Raw genomic sequence first — 17,936 nt, forward strand, 5'->3', positions numbered from 1 at the left:
AAATGGAGTATGGAATGGATGGTGTGGAGTGAGTATGGTGGAAAACGTGGAGTGGAGTGGTTGGTGCGAAGGGAGTGGATGGGGAAGATGGACCCCCATCACGAATACCTGGGGAGGGTAGTTTAAGAGTTAGGTAGAGGGTATAGGTAAATTGTGGTGGATATTGGCATCTGTAGTGCCATATATGGCAATATGTGATTTAAATATGTTTAAACCGCAGCGGTGATCCCCCCCCCCCCCCCCCCCTCCAGGATTTCCATGTTTTAAACGTTTCCCAGTGTTTACCCTGGATAAGAATAGGTACGCCGTATCCCTGCGTGTCGTAGGAGGCGACTAAGAGGGTTGGCGTCAGGAAGGGCATCCGGCCATAAAAAACATTGCCTCAAAAAGAGAACCATGACAATTACAACTACATGTGGGCAGGGTACAGCCCGAAGTGGAGATCGGTTTCTGAGGTTTGGGACATGGAATGTAGGGACAATGACAGGGAGATCAGGAGAAGTGGTGGAAGTATTGGTCAGAAGAAGTGGACATATGTTGTGTGCAAGAGACGAGATGGAAGGGAAGTGGTGTGAGAATGGTGAAGGGTAGGCAGGGACAGAAATACAAGTTTGTGTGGCAAGGGTGCCTGGAGGGCGTGAATGGTGTTGGTGTCCTGTTTTCTGAGGAGTTGGTAGACAGTGTGGTGAGTGTGACTAGAGTGAGTGATAGGTTGATGATGGTGAAAATGATGATTGGAAAGCTCTTGGTGAACGTCATCTCGGGATATGCTCCGCAGGTTGGTCGGAGCGATGAAGAGAAGGACAAGTTCTGGTGTGCGATAGAGAAGCTGATGGAAAACGTGAAAGATGAGGAAGTTGTTGTGGTAGGAGGAGACCTAAATGGACATGTGGGAAGGAGAATGGATGGTTTTGACGGAGTTCATGGGGGTTACGGATATGGTGTGAGAAATGGAGAAGGTGAAAGGATTTTGGAGTTTGCTGATGGAGCTGATTTGTTGATTTGTAATACTCAGTTCCAGAAAGAGGATAATAAGCTTGTTACATACACGTCAGGTGGGTCGACGACAACCGTTGACTACCTGATGGTGCGTAGGCGAGATAGGGGGCACCTCCGAGACACAAAGGTAATCCCGGGGGAGGAGGCTGTTTCACAGCACCACTTGGTTGTCTGCGACGTAAGGGTGAAAGGTGCGAGGAGAGCTCGGCGGGTGAAGTACCAACCGAGAATGAAGGTGTGGAGGTTGAAAGAGGTGACAGTAAGGGAGGCATTAAAAGAGAGGCTGAGTAGGGTCGAGGATGATGTGGTTGAGCTTGAAAGTGGTTGGATGTCAATGAAAGCTAGTCTGTTGGGAGCCGTTGGTGAGGTATGTGGATGGACAAAAGGACCAGCGAGGCACTCGGAAACATGGTGGTGGGATGATGAAGTTGGAAAGAGGATTGACGAGAAGAGGAAGAAGTTCAAGGAGTGGCAGAAGGCGAAGGGTACGGGAGCAGAAACAGCAGAGCATGAAAGTTATAAGGCAGCCAGGAAGGCTGCAAAGAAAGAGGTAGCAAAGGCGCAGGAGGCATGTAGGAAAATGTTTGGAGAACGCTTGGATTCGGAAGAGGGTCAGAGAGCGGTATTCAGGATTGCAAAGCAGATAGCGAAAGAGAGGTGTGATGTGATGGGGGTGAGCTGCTTGAAGGATGAAGTGGGACAAATCGTTGTCGACCCAGATGGAATTAAAGGAAGATGGAAAAGATATATGGAAATGCTGTTGAATACAGAGAATGAATGGGATGGCAACATCGAGAGTAACCCAGTTTTAGGACCGGCAGAGAAGATAACTGAGAAGGAAGTTGAGGAAGCGATAAAAGCAATGAAGGGTAGAAAAGCGGGAGGGCCGACGGGAGTTGTGGGAGATATGTTGAAGGCAGCAGGAAGTTGGGGTGTGAAGAGAATGACAGAGATCTGTAATCTGGTGGTGAAAGAAGGCCACATTCCAGTGGATTGGGAACTGAGTACCCTCGTCCCTCTATACAAGGGGAAAGGTGACCCTCTGGAGTGTGGCTTGTACCGAGCGATAAAGTTATTGGAGCATGGAATGAAGGTATTGGAAAGGGTGTTGGAGAGGAGGATAAGGAAGAAAGTGAAGATCGACGAAATGCAGTTTGGATTTATGCCAGGAAGAGGAACGACAGACGCGCTTTTCATTGTGAGGCAGTTGCAGGAGAAGTACATGGAGAAGAGGAAGAAGTTGTTTCTTGGGTTTGTTGATCTGGAGAAAGCATTCGATCGGGTTCCACGCAAAGTATTGACATGGGCATTGAGGAAGTTAGGAGTGGAGGAATGGTTGATCAGAGTAGTGATGGCAATGTACAAAAGAGCGCGCACAGCTGTAAGGACGAAGGACGGGAACAGTGGTGAGTTTGAGGTGAAGGTGGGAGTGCATCAGGTGTCGGTACTAAGTCCACTACTATTTGTAGCTGTGATGGAGGTGCTGGCTCAGAACGTAAAGGAGGGTTTACCGTGGGAGTTGTTGTATGCAGATGATCTGGTGTTGATTGCGGAAAGTATGGATGGACTGAAGGAAAGGATGAACACGTGGAAGGAATGTATGGAGACAAAAGGTCTGAAGGTGAATATCGGAAAGACGAAGGTGATGGCAAGTGGTAAAGCATGTGGTGAGGTGGAAAGAACTGGGAAGTGGCCCTGTGCTGTGTGTAGGAAGGGTGTCGGAGTGAACTCCATTCAGTGTACAATGTGCGCTGAGTGGGTTCATCAAAAATGTAGTGGTCTGAGAGGGTCATTAACCAGTGTGGCAGCTACATTCAAATGTAAGGTGTGCACAGAGGGAGCTGCAGATGGAGGAAATGTTGAGTTGGATCTTGGAGACGGTGTGAAGCTGGAAGGTGTGAAAACATTTTGCTACCTCGGAGACATGCTGAATGGAGAAGGTGGATCAGACTCGGCAACGGTTGCTCGAGTGAGATGTGCATGGAAGAAGTTTCGGGAATTGAGTGGCGTGCTGATGATGAGGGGAGTGTCATTGAAGCTGAAGGGAAAGGTGTATGCTGCATGTGTGAGAAGTGTTATGATTTATGGGAGCGAGACATGGTGGGAGCGAGACATGGGTAATGAACGTAGAGCAGCAACGAAGGTTGGAAAGGGTGGAAATGCGAATGGTTCGACGGATGTGCGGAGTATCGTTGAGAGAGAGGAAGACAAATGATGAATTGCGAAAGATGATGGGAATAGAGCCTGCGATTGATGCTGTGAAGAGGAACAGGTTGAGATGGTTTGGTCATGTGTTGAGGAAGGATGAAAGTGGCTGGTTGAGAACAGTGATGGAAATGAATGTAGAAGGAAGTAGAAGACGGGGAAGACCGAGAAAGACTTGGCTAAAGATGGTGGAAGAAGAAATGCGGGCAAGGGGGTTAACAAGGAGAGATGCAGAAAATAGGGCAAAATGGAGAAGATTGTCATGGGGACCGCAAGGCTAACCCCCGCTCTAGCAGGGAAAATGGCCTTTAAAATGCATGTTGTGTTTGTTGTATTGGCATCTGTGGTGCGTGTGGTAGAATGGTGTTTGGATGGGTGCATTCGTGACGTGGAAATGGCTGGGCATGTGGCCTGTTAGTGTGTGTGGTTAAATGGACACCGCCACTGTGAGGATGTCGGCCAGGTGAGGCCGCAGGTGGGCTCTGGGAGCCGGTAGAGTTGTGGATGGGGCCCGAGGATCCGGAGGACGGACCGGGGAAGCCCAGTGCAAGAGAGGGCAACGAGGGGGTGAGTGCCAGGGAGGGCCTTCCCCCAGTTAGATAGGTTAGGTTAAGGAGCAGGTAAGCTAGGAGGCAACTGCAGTGGCGGAGGTGTGCAGGTGAGTAGACCTGCTGGGAGAGCCACACGACTCAGCCCAAAAATTGTGCGAAGGCACAGGGAGTTGAATCGGGGGAGTGAGACCCCAAATTGGAGAGCGCCACAGTATGTGCAATGGGAGTTTGGTTTTTAGAACCGCATAGTGTAAGACGGCCAATGGTTTGGCAGAGAAAGACCCCGGGTAGAGTAAAAGTGTTAAAGTCATTTAGAGGATAGTTAGGATTGAAATCTCCTCGCTCCATCTACATCCACTCACCTGAGGTGACGACAGTGCTCCATACCATGCCATGGGTTGTTTTGTTTTTCTGTTGCAAATGTTTTGGAAATGTGAGACGCATCATGACGTGGGTGAGACATTGTGCTGGTTGTTCCATCTCTTCCTCCTTATGAGGAATTGATGAGGAATTTGAATCGATGGCAAATTTGGTTTGAGGGATTGGTAACGAGTTGGGTATTAGGGGAGACATGGGGAGACGAGACGTCGTGACGAATTTGTGAATGTGTAAATTGTTGTGTAAATACAGGGTAAGGGGCGAGGGTAGAGGAGGTGACAGGGGGGGGTGACGTACGTTAGGGACGAGCTTTCTCCGCTCGATCTCCAGGCGCACCTCACCTCTGCATTGCCTTTATTGATGTGTACCCTTGCGCCCTTGCCCTCGCTGACTCTGCTTTGTCTTCCTCCCCCCCAGGGAGGGGAGGGGGGGAGGGGAGGAGAGGAGAGGGGGGGGGGGAAGTACCCGGCATTCCGTGTATAAACATGAGGGAGGGGGAGGGGAAAGGGGAGGGGGGAGGGGGGAGGGGGGAGGGGGGGCGGGAATGGAGGGGTGGGGGAGGGGGGAGGGGGGAGGGGGGCGGGAAGGGAGGGGTGGGGGAGGGGGAGGGGGAGGGGGGAGGGGGAGGGGAGGGGGAGGGCGCGCGAATCGTCGAATCAGCGCGCTGCTCTGCCACCGATTCAGATTCCGTGTATAATATTCCTCGCTGAAAAAAAATATGGATCTAAAGATGAAAGAAAAAAAAACCTATGTGGTGTGAATGGCAATGTTCCTCACTGAAATGTGAAAAAACGCAATCGCGCGGCAAGGAACATCACGTGATCGCTCTGAGCGATCGATTGCAACTCTGCGTCGTGTCGTGGGCGTGGCCAACGTGGCCTCATGCTCCCAGGTGATTGGCTAACTCGGGCTCGAGAGAGCCATAATGCGCTACGTTATGGCAAAAATTATGGATCTGAAGATGAAAGAAAAAAAAACCTATGTGGTGCGAATGACAATGTGCTCGCTGAAATGTGAAAAAACTGAATTACGTGCGAACGCATAACTGTGAGATTATGGCGGCAAAGTTGGAACATCACGTGATCGCTCTGAGCGAATCAGCGCGCTGCTCTGCCATTCCGGTCATAATATTCCTCGCTGAAATGCGCTGAGGTAAAAATATGGCAAAAAAATATTATGAAATAAATTTTTAGGTCAGCCATGTTCTTCCCAGGCTCAATGGCCATGTTTGTGCCAAATATCAAGTACGTGAGCCTCTCCGTTTAGGAGTCTATCGGTAACATTACACACACGCGCGCGCACACACCACACACACACACACACACACACACACACACACACACACACACACACACACACACACACACACACACACACACACACACACACACACACACACACACACACACACACACACACACACTGTTTTATATATATAGATTACACCTGCGTGTCACACTAAGTTAACGTTTTGTCGGCCCGAGCCATGCCGAGAAGATTGAGGGTGCTGTGTTGCGGTTTTTAGAACCTTCACATGTAAATTTAGTAGTAAATTCCCTTATAAATAAACCCCTGTGTACATTTCCCCTTAATTGACTGTTAATTGAAATAAGTGCACCTTAGATAGTCCACATTGCAACACGTAGTGAACCATATGACCTCTCTATAGTTATATCATTAATCTGTGTTCCAGGTAAGGCTGTGTTTCCAATAGTTGACTCTCCGTTGCATCAAATCAAATAAGATAGGATCCCTTGCGATATCCCCATGGCCTCCTAAAAGCGCCAGTACGGCGGCGTTCGCCGCTACTGCTTTGGGTTGTTTTCAGCGTCTGCAAAACTCCATTGCCCACGAGGTCATCTCGGAGAAGAAGGGCGTGGCCCGTCTCGTCATCAAAGGTGGAGCCAGGGAGCCGCCTAAAGACCAACCAGGAATTGGTGGGCATGGCTTAAGAGGGCGTGGACAAAAAGATCGAGCAGGTTCATGAAGGTTCCACGGGGGTGGATATAAAACCCTGGGCGCAAGGCCCCCACCAGAGGACACATGAGGCAGAGACGCGCAGACGAGCAAGGAGAAGGTACGAGCGGATGAGCTTCAGAGGCACACGAGAAAGGAGCACTGGAGAGACGCATAAGGAGGCTGACGACCGGGGTTTTCGCGACTGAACCAAGAACAAGTGCGTGCCCGCGGGACACCAACAGCGTGCCGCGATTCCTGGACCTCCCTGCCGCCCGTTCTGTGGACCATCTGCCTTCTCATCCCTCCAGCCATTCCTGCCTGAGAACCCCCATTAGTGTACGTGAGTTTGTCCTGTTTGTCTTGTCCCTGGGAATAAGTTAAGCCTGTTTAAGAATTGCGCTGTGTCTTCTGTAAATTACTTTCGTTTCTTTTCTTCTCCTTTGGTTTCTACGGTTGTGTAAATAGTTAATAATAAATACCTGTTCCTCCTTACTTTGGTTTCTTTCTCATCCGATCGCTTTAGTGATTTCCCGATTGAGTACCTGTGGCACGATTTTGGGCCGAACCGCTTCGCAATCGGGTTTAGTCATTGTTAACGGCTCGCGCCGCAGTTCGCTTCGCTCGGCGCAATCCATCATTACGCTGCGGCACTGGCGGGAGTATTTCCTCACTGACGGCCGATGGTAATACTTAGGTATTAAGACTAATTGGGCTTATGACCCTACGTACCATTGGCCGGAAGTGACGTCATACTTCCAGGACCGGCGGAGACGGCCAGCTTAACAGGACAAGGGGATTAACCCCCCCCCCCCTTGCTAACGGGAGTGCCGTCCCCCGGATCCGTAACAATACATACGCTCCATTATAATAAGATTGGTGCAAGACAGAATTCTCAATGAACATCACACCTGCAGCATCCTTGAACTTTACTCTAATAAAAATTCCAGACATTTCCACATTGCTAAGTTGTACATTGTGCTATATCGTATGAAATAAATCATAATGAAAAGACATATCAAAGTTAAACATTTGAAAATTAATGTTGTCTCATACTGTACTTCTTTTCACCCACAATATGGCGAAGATGTCTCATAAGACACAGTGATGCTACGTTTTCTGTATCGTTTTGGTGAATCTTGGAGAATGGCGTAAAGTCAAATCGCAAACTGCGGTGCATTATTGAAGGGACATGCATTGTGAAAATCACGTGCTTTATTCTTGTTCAGTTGGTTGGGTGAGAATAGAGGGGGTGTGGGGTGGAGGGAGGGGCACATCCTTGACTTTTATTCTTGTTCAGAGTGGGTTTGGTGGGAATAAAGGGGGAGTGGAGTGGGGGGACCCATCCTTGATTTTTATTCTTGTTCAGAGTGGGTTTCGTGGGAATAAAGGGGGTGTGGAGTGGGGGTTCACATCCTTGACTTTGTCTTGTTCAAAGTGGGTTGGGTGGGAATAAAGGGGGGTGTGGAGTGGGGGTTTACATCCTTGATTTTTATTCTTGTTCAGAGTGGGTTGGGTGGGAATAAAGGGGGCGTGGAGTGGGGGGCCCCATCCTTGACTTTTACCTCGGGCCCCATAATCACCAAGACCGCCCCTGAATGGAAGGGGATGCTTTTGACATGACCAAGTGGAGAGGGACAATCAGTCGGCAATCCCTATTAAAGTATAAGTAAAAGTATAATACGGCAAAAATTGTCGTTAAACGAGGAGTAGGTAGGAGATGGTACCTCAGGCATATTTACATTGCACTTGTCTTGTAACCTCATCTTATTTTAAATACCGGTAATGAAAACCCACAAGGGGCGCTGCTCATTCACCCCGCAAAGACACCTACGGCGGTCCCCTTGACCCCTACCTAAATGTCCCCCCCCCCCCCCCCCCCCCTGGTAAACTCAAGTCCAGCAAGCGAGCCGACGGTCTCCCAAGACACGTCAACGTGGAATTCAATAAGGATACAATTACAAGGCGGCACAGGTACAACGTCACAGCTTCATCAATACAATACGGAAACAACTCACCACAAACGATGATGAAGGTTTGCTTCACATCACAAACTCGGGGGGGGGGGGGCTCTTCCCCCTGCACTTTCAAAACAAATCCTCCAACCTAACTCGCTCTTTTCCTTACGTCGTTTGGCTTCTCAAAGATGATTTTCACTTCCTGACTTTCTTGAAATTTGCGATAGCAGGCCAAAAGCCTATTTCACATGTATTAACAAGGCCCAAATCTACTGAACATACGGAGGATAAAATCCAACCGTCTGGGAGATAATACAACTGCGAAAAACGGCCGAGACGTGAACAACAGACGTTCAACACAAAACACGTCAAACCACCCACACTCAGGGTCTCGTTTACTTACCGGTCCACAGACGACGCTTCACCCTCTGAAGGCCGCCAAAAATCTCACAAGAAGCACATATCAACACAAACCATCGAATACAATATCATTTCCTCTGACAAAAAACGATTTTTTGTTTAAAAATAAAAATAAAAATGACGTCATCCGACCTGGCTAAATCGCCTCAACCTGCTATGTTGATGTTCCGGTTCTACGTAGCGATCGCGTTGGGATTTTGAAGATCATGTTCACTTCTTTAAGTCAAGACGTTACTTTCAAACAATCTCTTTTGTTTAACTCTATTAGGTTGTTCTGTTTTTTTTAAAGGAATTATGAAGGGGTTAAAAAAAAAACGGCGTTTAGGCGGTGTATAAAAACCAGATACGTACAATAATGCAAAGCGGAAGCACAAATAATTTGTTGTGGGGATCATCAATCCATGCGTAGCGGATACACTTTGCCGACTGAGTTAAAACCAGCCTCGATTCAGAAAATTTATTTTGTAAATTTATGAAAGAAACTGGGCAAACAAACAATACAAAATCCCCAGTAATTGTTTGCTTCAGCTGAAGTGTTAAAGAAGTGGCGTATCTAGAGCCTAACGGCTCTGAAAATGGCATGAAAGGAAAAGAAGCATAGAAGAGGAAGAAGAAGTTCACGTTATGTATCACCCAAAGGAAGGAAAAAAAAAGAGTTCCTTCGGAAGTAACTTCAAAGGATGAGGATGCTGAGGACCATCAAAGCCTGCGTATTGGTTGCCAACCTATGGTTGGTTGTTCGTCCGCGCTCTATCCTTATTAAGCGGTGAAGTCGCTTCAATATTTGGCTACGTCCGTCAAATAAATGAAGAAGAACCTTTCTGCTAACCGTCTTTAATTCTAAAGGGAAATTTAACTACATTACGGCATTGCATCACCGGCAGGTACATCAAACCATTGCGCCACTGCATCAGCTCTAAAAAAAATAACAATTCTGAGTGGTAAGAACGTAAGATTGATGTAAGAAAAGCGAAAAGATGATGATGGAACGAACGAGGAAATCAAAGCTAGATCATCCTTTTCCATTCACGAAATGAGAGGGTAATGTCGTCCCTCAATGGCGCCAAACAACACGTCGTTGTACTTGCTCGTGATTAGGCCGATGGGATTGCCATAAAATTATATCGTTTGGAGTAATTTGTCCTCCGAAAGTAGGGATTAAATAGGTTTGCACAGTTGCTATCTCCAGACTCTACCGCTTTTGGCGGTAGTTTACCACTTTTTATACTTGAGCAGCTCATTGTCATGCTTATGTAATGAGCTTATGTAATTATGTCATGAGCAGCTTATGTAATAAGATTAATCCAAGTCTCAACTTAGGAGATGACAGGCTTTGACAGGCAAGTCTCAACATCATGCACATAACTCGGCCTCGTATCCCCAATCCGGCCTCCCGAGCCCCCTTCCCCGCTCACATGCCCCGCCCCTTTCTCCAGGCTCCTCCCTCAGCTCGTATATTCATAATATGACACTTGTATACCGATGTTATTGCCCAATAGCAGTGAAAAAATACCGCTTTCTCGTCGACGTTTTTGACAAATTTTCATGTTGTGACAAGGACTCTAACGGCTTTCAGGTGTAAATTCGTCAGGAAAACATGATTATTCCCCTTTAATTTGGCACAAGAGTTGTTACAGGTGTTAGCTTGTGTTTATAACACCGCCCAGTGTACTGTGCACATGTACTTCCGGAGTTACCTCCGGGCCGGGAGCGCCGGACGCGGAACATGGATTGCTTGAACTACTAACGGCTCCGTGTCCTTTTAATTTTATACGAGCGTCTGAAACAAGAGTGTCTAATTAGAATGTGCAAATAATTGAAGGTTAAAATTACAAAATTTCCCTACCATAAGAGAAAAAAATAGAGCAAGTGTACCTGTAGCTTATCTGGACCCTGGCCTAATGTAACCCAAATTTGGTAGTATTCTGAGCGGTAGGCCTGGAGAAAAAGATTGTTGAAGTAATTTACACGATTTTCAAAAGAATGGGCTAAGTCGGCCATTTTGACACACTTCTGGTCACGTGATCAGCATGTCCTCTGTAATTTAACATCCCTACCCTGGCGTAATGTTGTAAGCCAAATTTGGTAGCATTATGACTGGTGGGACTGGAGAAAGATTTTTGAAGGACTTTACTAAGTCCTGTGGCGGACACAATGCCAGCGGGTCATCATTCCGCGCACCAGTGGGTGACGCGAGCGACCGGACATGGAAGCAAAGCTCGGGCCACGCCCGGAGCAAAGGAGTCATGAGGTTCAGGGTTGAACTGTAATACATGCCCCGCCTTTCGGCCGACCGGCCACGCCCGAGGGCAAGGCGTGGCCTCAGGACATATACGGGGGCTCGAAAGTCGAGCCCACCCAGTGCTGACGTGCGAGCATTGAATAAAGTGTTTGGTTTTGTTCAACGCGTGGTGGCCTACCTTCTTGACAAACGAGTTGTGTGTGCATAGCACCACACTGGTGACCCCGACTGGTTCAGCCGTAGCTGACCCCTGAACGCGCCATGGCTACCAACGCTGTCGCCGTCAAATTCCCGGAGTTCTGGGAAGCACAGGCCGACGTTTGGTTTGTGCAGGCAGAGGCCCAATTCCAGCTCCGGGACATCACAGCGGACGACACCATGTACTTTCACGTGGTCGCCGCCCTCGGGCCCGGCACTGCCACCCGAGTCGTGTCCTTCCTTCGGCACCCGCCGGGCGCCCACAAGTACGCGTCGCTCAAACGACTTCTCCTCACCACGTTCGGGCTCACGGAGGCCGACCGCGCCGACCGCCTCCTTGACCTTCCCGCCCTCGGCGACACACGACCGTCCGTTCGGATGGACTATATGTTGTCCCTTCTTGGAGACAAACGCCCGGATTTCCTTTTCCGAGCGCTTTTCCTCCGCCAGCTACCTGCGCAGGTGCGGCTCGCGCTGGCCGGTTCGGCCATAACGGAACCCCGCGCCCTGGCCAGAGAGGCGGACAAATTTTTTGCAGCCTGCGACACGCGGCCGACATATAGCTCTGCCGTAATGGAATCCGGTGCGGAGGGTTCAGCGCCCCCTGATCCCCTCGTGGCCGCTGCTACACCCCGTCCACCACCGCTGTCACGACCGCCGCGGCAGCCACCACCGGGGCAAACCTTGTGCTATTATCATGCCAGGTTCGGCCGCAAGGCCAGGGCGTGCCGCCGCCGTGCTCTTTCGAAGGGTCGGGAAACGAGCAGGCCGCCGCTCACTTGCGGCCATGAGCATCGGCCATTCCGGCAGCCTCCTTTTCATCACAGACACCTCGTCTGGTCGTCGATTTCTGTGCGACACTGGAGCACAGGTAAGCGTCCTCCCTGCCTCCGCGTCCGACAAGCAAGCCGCGGGCCGGGGCCCCGCCTTGCTCGCCGCCAACGGAACTCCCATCCGCACATTCGGGAAGCGTTGTCTCTCACTGCGGTTCAGGGGACAGCGCTTCCAATGGTCTTTCGTCACCGCCAGCGTGCCAATGGCCCTGCTCGGTGCAGATTTCCTTTGTGCGCATGGGCTGTTGGTGGACGTTAAGCGCAGACGCCTCGTCCAGGCCGAAACCTTCAGCTCGCTCGCTTGCTCGCTGAGCGGCTCACCGAGCGGCTTACCAAGCGGCTTGCTGAGCGGTTCCGTCCCGGCGAGGTTGGTCTGTACGCTTCCGGCAGCGGACGAGTTTACCCGCCTCCTCGCCAGTTTCCCGGCACTCACGCGGCCCACCTTTTCAGCGGTGGCCGTCAAACAAGGGGTGGAACACCATATTCCCACCGTCGGACCACCGGTCTACGCCCGAGCGCGCCGCCTCGACCCAACGAAGCTCGCCATTGCGAAAGTGGAGTTCGCCACGCTGGAGCGGCTGGGCATCGTCCGGCACTCCAACAGCGCATGGGCCTCACCTCTGCACATTGTGCCCAAGCCCGGCGGCGGATGGCGGCCGTGCGGTGACTACCGCCGGCTCAATGATGCCACCACCCCCGACCGCTACCCGGTCCCGCACATTCAGGACTTTTCCGCCCGGTTGGTGAAAACGACCATTTTTTCCAAGGTGGACCTCATCCGGGGCTACCACCAGGTCCCCGTAAAGCCGGAAGACGTACCGAAGACGGCCGTTATAACACCTTTCGGCCTCTTCGAGTTCTTGCGGATGCCTATCGGGTTGAAAAATGCGGCCCAGGCGTTCCAGCGGTTCATGGACTGCGTCTTGCGCGACTTGTCCTTCGTCTACGTCTACCTGGACGACATCCTAGTCACGAGCGCGTCCCAGGAGGAGCACCTGCTCCATCTCCGCACGCTCTTCGAACGCCTGGGCCAGCATGGCCTGACAATCAACCCCACGAAGTGCCGGTTCGGCGTCACCGCCATCGACTTCCTGGGGCACCGCATCACCAGGCACGGGGCCATCCCTTTACCGGCTAGGGTGGAGGCGGTCAGGAGTTTCCCGCGCCCCCGCACGATCAAGGGGCTCCAGGAATTCCTGGGCATGGTGAATTTTTATCACCGCTTCGTGCCCCGTGTCGCCCAGCTCCTGCGCCCCCTGCACGAGGCCCTCCGGGGGAGGCCGGGTAAAGGTGATATCGCCTGGACGAAGCAGATGGACGCGGCGTTTGTGGGCGCGAAGCTGGCCTTGGCCAACGCCACCATGCTGGTGCACCCAGCGCCCGATGCACCAATCGCCCTCACCACCGACGCGTCGGACTATGCGGTTTGGCGCGGTGCACGAACAGTGGGTGAATGGTGCTTGGCAGCCGCTGGCGTTTTTTAGCCGGCAGCTCCGTCCGCACGAACGCCGGTACAGCACCTTCGACCGCGAGCTTCTCGGGCTCCACCTGGCGGTCCGACACTTCCGCCATCTTCTCGAGGGCCGCCCGTTCACGGCCTTCGTCGATCACAAGCTCCTTGTTTTCGCGATGGCCAAGGTCGCCGAGCCGTGGTCGGCCCGGCAGCAGCGTCACCTCTCTGCCGTGTCCGAATACACGACGGACATCCGACACGTCGAGGGTAAGGACAACCCGGTGGCGGATTGCCTTTCCCAGTCCGTCGCACACGCGGTCCACCTCGGGATCGACTATGCCCGGATGGCGGCGGACCAGACCGCCGACCCCGACATCCAGGCCTTTCGGACCGCCGTCACGGGCCTCCGCGTCACCGAGGTACCGTTCGACGTCGCGGGCACTGCCCTCTTGTGCGATGTCTCCCTCGGCCGGCCTCGTCCCATCGTGCCCGCTGGCTGGCAGCACCCGGTTTTTGACGCCATCCACGGCCTGTCCCACCCGGGCACGAAGGACTCCCAGAAGCTTGTCGCAGCAAAGTTCGTCTGGCATGGCCTCCGGAAGAACGTCCGCGACTGGGCCAGAACGTGCCTCGCATGCCAGCGCGCGAAGGTCCACCGCCACAACCAGGCCCCGTTGGCCCCGTTTACGGTGCCCGAACGTCGGTTCGACCATGTACACGTCGACTTGGTGGGACCTCTGCCCCCCTCGCGGGGTTTCACCCACCTCCTCACCATGGTGGACCACACCACCCGGTGGCCGGAGGCCGTGCCATTGGCGGTGACAGCTGCGGCTGACGTTGCGCAAGCTTTCATCGCCACTTGGGTTGCCCGGTTCGGCGCCCCCTCGGACATCTCGTCCAACCGCGGCCCCCAGTTCACCTCGGAGCTCTGGGGAGCGGTGGCGCAAGGCCTCGGCATCAAGCTGCACCGCACCACGGCCTACCACCCCCAGGCCAACGGCCTGTGCGAGCGCTTCCATCGCTCGATGAAGGCCGCGCTCCGGGCCAGCCTCCGCGACGGCAGCTGGGCCGACAGGCTCCCCTGGGTCCTACTGGGCCTCAGGACGGCGCCCAAGGACGACCTGCGCATGTCCTCGGCGGAGCTGGTCTTCGGACAACCGCTGCGGGTACCGGGCGAATTCATCCCCGACTCCACGGCACCTTGGTCCGCGACGCAACAGCGCTCCACCCTTCAGGAGACCGCCAGGAGATTCGCCCCGGTGCCGACGGCACACCACGGTTGCCCGTCCTCACACGTCGCCCCGGAGCTTCGCACGGCGGAGTACGTTTTTGTCCGGCACGACGCCCTCCGGGCACCGCTGCGGCCCCCGTATGACGGGCCCTTCCGCGTGCTGGAGACCGGGACAAGCCCTTCACCGTGGACATCGGCGCTACTCCAGATCGCATCTCCGTGGACCGCCTCAAGCCGGCCCACCTCGACCTGCCCCCTGCCCCCCCGCAAGCAGCTCTGCCTCCGCGTTGAGGCCGCCCCCCGGCGGGCAGACCCCCGGCACCCCCCACCCCCGCCGTTCCGCCACCCCCAGCCCTGCATGCATCGCCAGAGGGCATTTCGGCCGGGTCATCCGGCATCCCCGCAAGCTCACCCTTCAGGCGCGTGGGAATTCTGGGGGGGGGGGGGGCACGTGTGGCGGACACAATGCCAGCGGGTTATAATTTCGCGCACCAGTGGGTGACGCGAGCGACCGGACGTGGAAGCAAGGCTCGGGCCACGCCCGGAGCAAAGGAGTCATGAGGCTCAGGGTTGAACTGTAATACATGCCCCGCCTTTCGGCCGACCGGCCACGCCCGAGGGCAAGGCGTGGCCTCGGGACATATACGGGGGCTCGAAAGTCGAGCCCGCCCAGTGCTGACGTGCGAGCATTGAATAAAGTGTTTGGTTTTGTTCAACGTGTGGTGGCCTACCTTCTTGACAAACGAGTTGTGTGTGCATAGCACCACAGTCCGCCATTTTGACACACTTTTTGTCACGTGACCAGATAAGCTAAAAATGACACATATAGGTGGGGGCGGAATGACGTCACTTCTGTGGTCAGTTCAGGAATCTCCTTTAATCAAGTCGTTTATTAAAGACGATACCAAGCTCTCACAGAGCACACGGCCATCATGACGAGCCGCCATTAACCACTCCAGCCACGCCCCCTACGTCACTACGCAGTACGTAGTACCAATCACAACATCTCCCTTTCATTGAAATTATTATGTTTGTATGCAACAAAACACTACTAAACTAAATCAAAATAATAAACACAATCAGACACAACTTGAACCACACATAGATGGGATATGGGGTTACTGTTATAACTCTTAACCAAAATGTAATTACTGCTCAGTATGATTAGCTAAAACACAGAAAACACAGAATCATTCCAATCAACGCATTGTCTCTGCACCAATATTACAAGGGCTGATTTCTGGTGGTCATTATTCACTATCACGATATCTCAACGGTTTTCGAATCACACGGCCTGATCTGGTCGAGTACGGAGAGTTGTCCGGCCTTGTTGTCTCAGCACTCTCGTCATCATTGGAGCTGGAGCAGCCATTCGTTTCCATTGCTGAAGCGTCGTTGTTGAAATGTACGTGTCGAGCAGTTGGTAGACTTTGATGTGTTGGTTGGGTCGGTTCGTCCTTCCACTTGGCGCCACGATCGGGGGAATGAAGTTCACGCAAATGTGCCCTGGTTCTTCGAAGATGCGTCCCGTTAGGCGTCTGTACTATATACGAGCGGGGTTCATTACAACGGGCCACAACTTTCCCGGGGTACCATTGGTGTGTGTCCTTGTTCAGAATCCGAACCCGATGTCCAATAGCCAATTCAAGTAATTGCGGCCCAGCCGTTCTGTTGTATTGCTTCGCCATCTGGTCTCCACGTTCCTTCAATCGTTCCTGAATTTCCTGATGCCTTTGTTGTGCAGGAACCAACAGACGACTTGGTAGGTTGGTGCGTATGGACTGGTTGAACAGCATTTCGCTTGGACTTGAGAGATGGGAATCTACAGGCACCTCAGGTGTTGTAGTGCAATATCTATGTCACTCCCTGATCTAATACACTTTTTGATCATGTTCTTCACTGTTTTAACTTGTCTCTCAACCAATCCATTACTGCGTGGATACCTCAGCGATGTTGTCGTGTGTTTTACATTCCATTTGGTACACATATCACGGTACGGCTTACCCACATATTGAGGTCCATTGTCCGATATGATCTCCAGAGGTGGGCCGAACATACTGAAACACTCAGATGTGGCCTTGGCTACTGCACTGCTCGTCATGTATTCCATTCTCTTCACAACTGGGTACTTGGTGTAATAATCCGTCACCAAGAGGTAGGTCTGCCCGTGTAGCTCACATATATCACTGGCTACCTTTGTCCATGGTACCGCTGGTATCTCATGAGCTATCATAGCCTCACGCCTTTGTTCTGGTTGGTTCTCTTGACATGCCTTACATGTTCTGACAGCTCTCTCAATGTCCAGATATATACTTGGCCAGTAAACACATTCGCGTGCTAGACGTTTTGTCTTTTCGATCCCCATGTGCGCCTCATGGAGCTGGTCGAGGATATCCTTCCGTAGTTGCTCTGGAATTAGTACCTGTCGACCTTTGAAGAGAACACCGTCACAAATACCAATTTCATCATGGTATGGCCAGTACGGACGTAGGTCCACAGGCAGCTCTGTAATCCTAGCAGGCCACCCTCGATGTACAACCTGCTGCAATGCTCGAAAGGTTCTATCAGCCTTTCCACACTCTCCGAGTTGGTCCTGTTTCCTTGAGCTGAAATCAATGAGGTCAAAGCGATGATGATCATCCACATCATCAAGCTCAATACCATCTACACGTGTGTCCAACTGCAGTTCCTGATTGTTCTCTGGGTTCGGTAGCCTCGACAGCGTGTCTGATAGCATCATCTCACGGCCGGCCTTATACTCCAGATCAAAAGCGTAGCCTTGGATTTTCACAAGGAGGCGCTGAAGCCATGGAGGGGCGCTTGTAAGCGGTTTGCTGATGATCATGACCAATGGTTTGTGGTCTGTGTATACCTTGAAGCGTTTCCCAAACACATAAGTATGGAACTTCTGTATGCCAGCAACAAGGGCCAGGGTTTCTCGTTCAATGTTTGAATATGCAGACTGAGTGGGTGTCAGAGTACGTGACGCAAAAGCAACAGGCTTGTCATCCTGCAAAAGGCATGCACCCAGTCCCTTCTGTGACGCATCTACTTCCAAAACTGTCTCCTTGTCATGATGATAGTATGTTAGACAGGCGTCTGCATCAACACTCTGTTTCAGTTGCTCAAATGCAAACTGATGGTCTTCCTGCCACATGAATGGCACTCCATTCTTCAGTAAATCTCGGAGGGGTGCCACTTTATCCGCAAAGTGGGGAATATGTGGTGACAGATAGCTCATCAGTCCAATGAATCGGCTCAAGTCTTCCTTATCCTGCGGTGACGGCATCTTCCGGATGTTGCAGATCTTCCCAGGATCAGGTGAGATTCCTTGTTTGCTGTAGATCGAGCCGAAGAAGTTGATACGGTCAGTCTTGATGATACATTTCAAAGAGTTGAAAACCAGACCCTCTCTTCGTGCTACTTTCATCAGGTTCAGAAGATTACGATCATGCTCCTCTTCAGTTCGTCCTGATACTGCCACATCATCGGAGATACCAATACAGCCTGGT

The 17,936-nt window shown here is 52.0% G+C and overlaps 1 protein-coding gene across 3 annotated transcripts in view; it reads right to left on the bottom strand.

Annotated features, from left to right (window-relative positions):
• TENT2 (terminal nucleotidyltransferase 2) overlaps window positions 1-8,626 on the bottom strand; it is a 128,248-nt gene extending 119,622 nt beyond the window's left edge. For 2 of the 3 annotated variants that reach the window (XM_068122546.2, XM_068122549.2), the window contains exon 1: window positions 8,108-8,448. The gene's annotated coding sequence lies outside the window, so the exon portion shown is untranslated. The other variant, XM_068122547.2, reaches the window with a different exon arrangement.
• Between the last annotated feature and the right edge of the window lie 9,310 nt (window positions 8,627-17,936).

Source organism: Myxine glutinosa, chromosome 7 (genome assembly GCF_964187855.1).
Source record: "Myxine glutinosa chromosome 7, kmMyxGlut1.1, whole genome shotgun sequence".
In the NCBI taxonomy this organism is placed as follows: Eukaryota; Metazoa; Chordata; class Myxini; order Myxiniformes; family Myxinidae; genus Myxine; species Myxine glutinosa.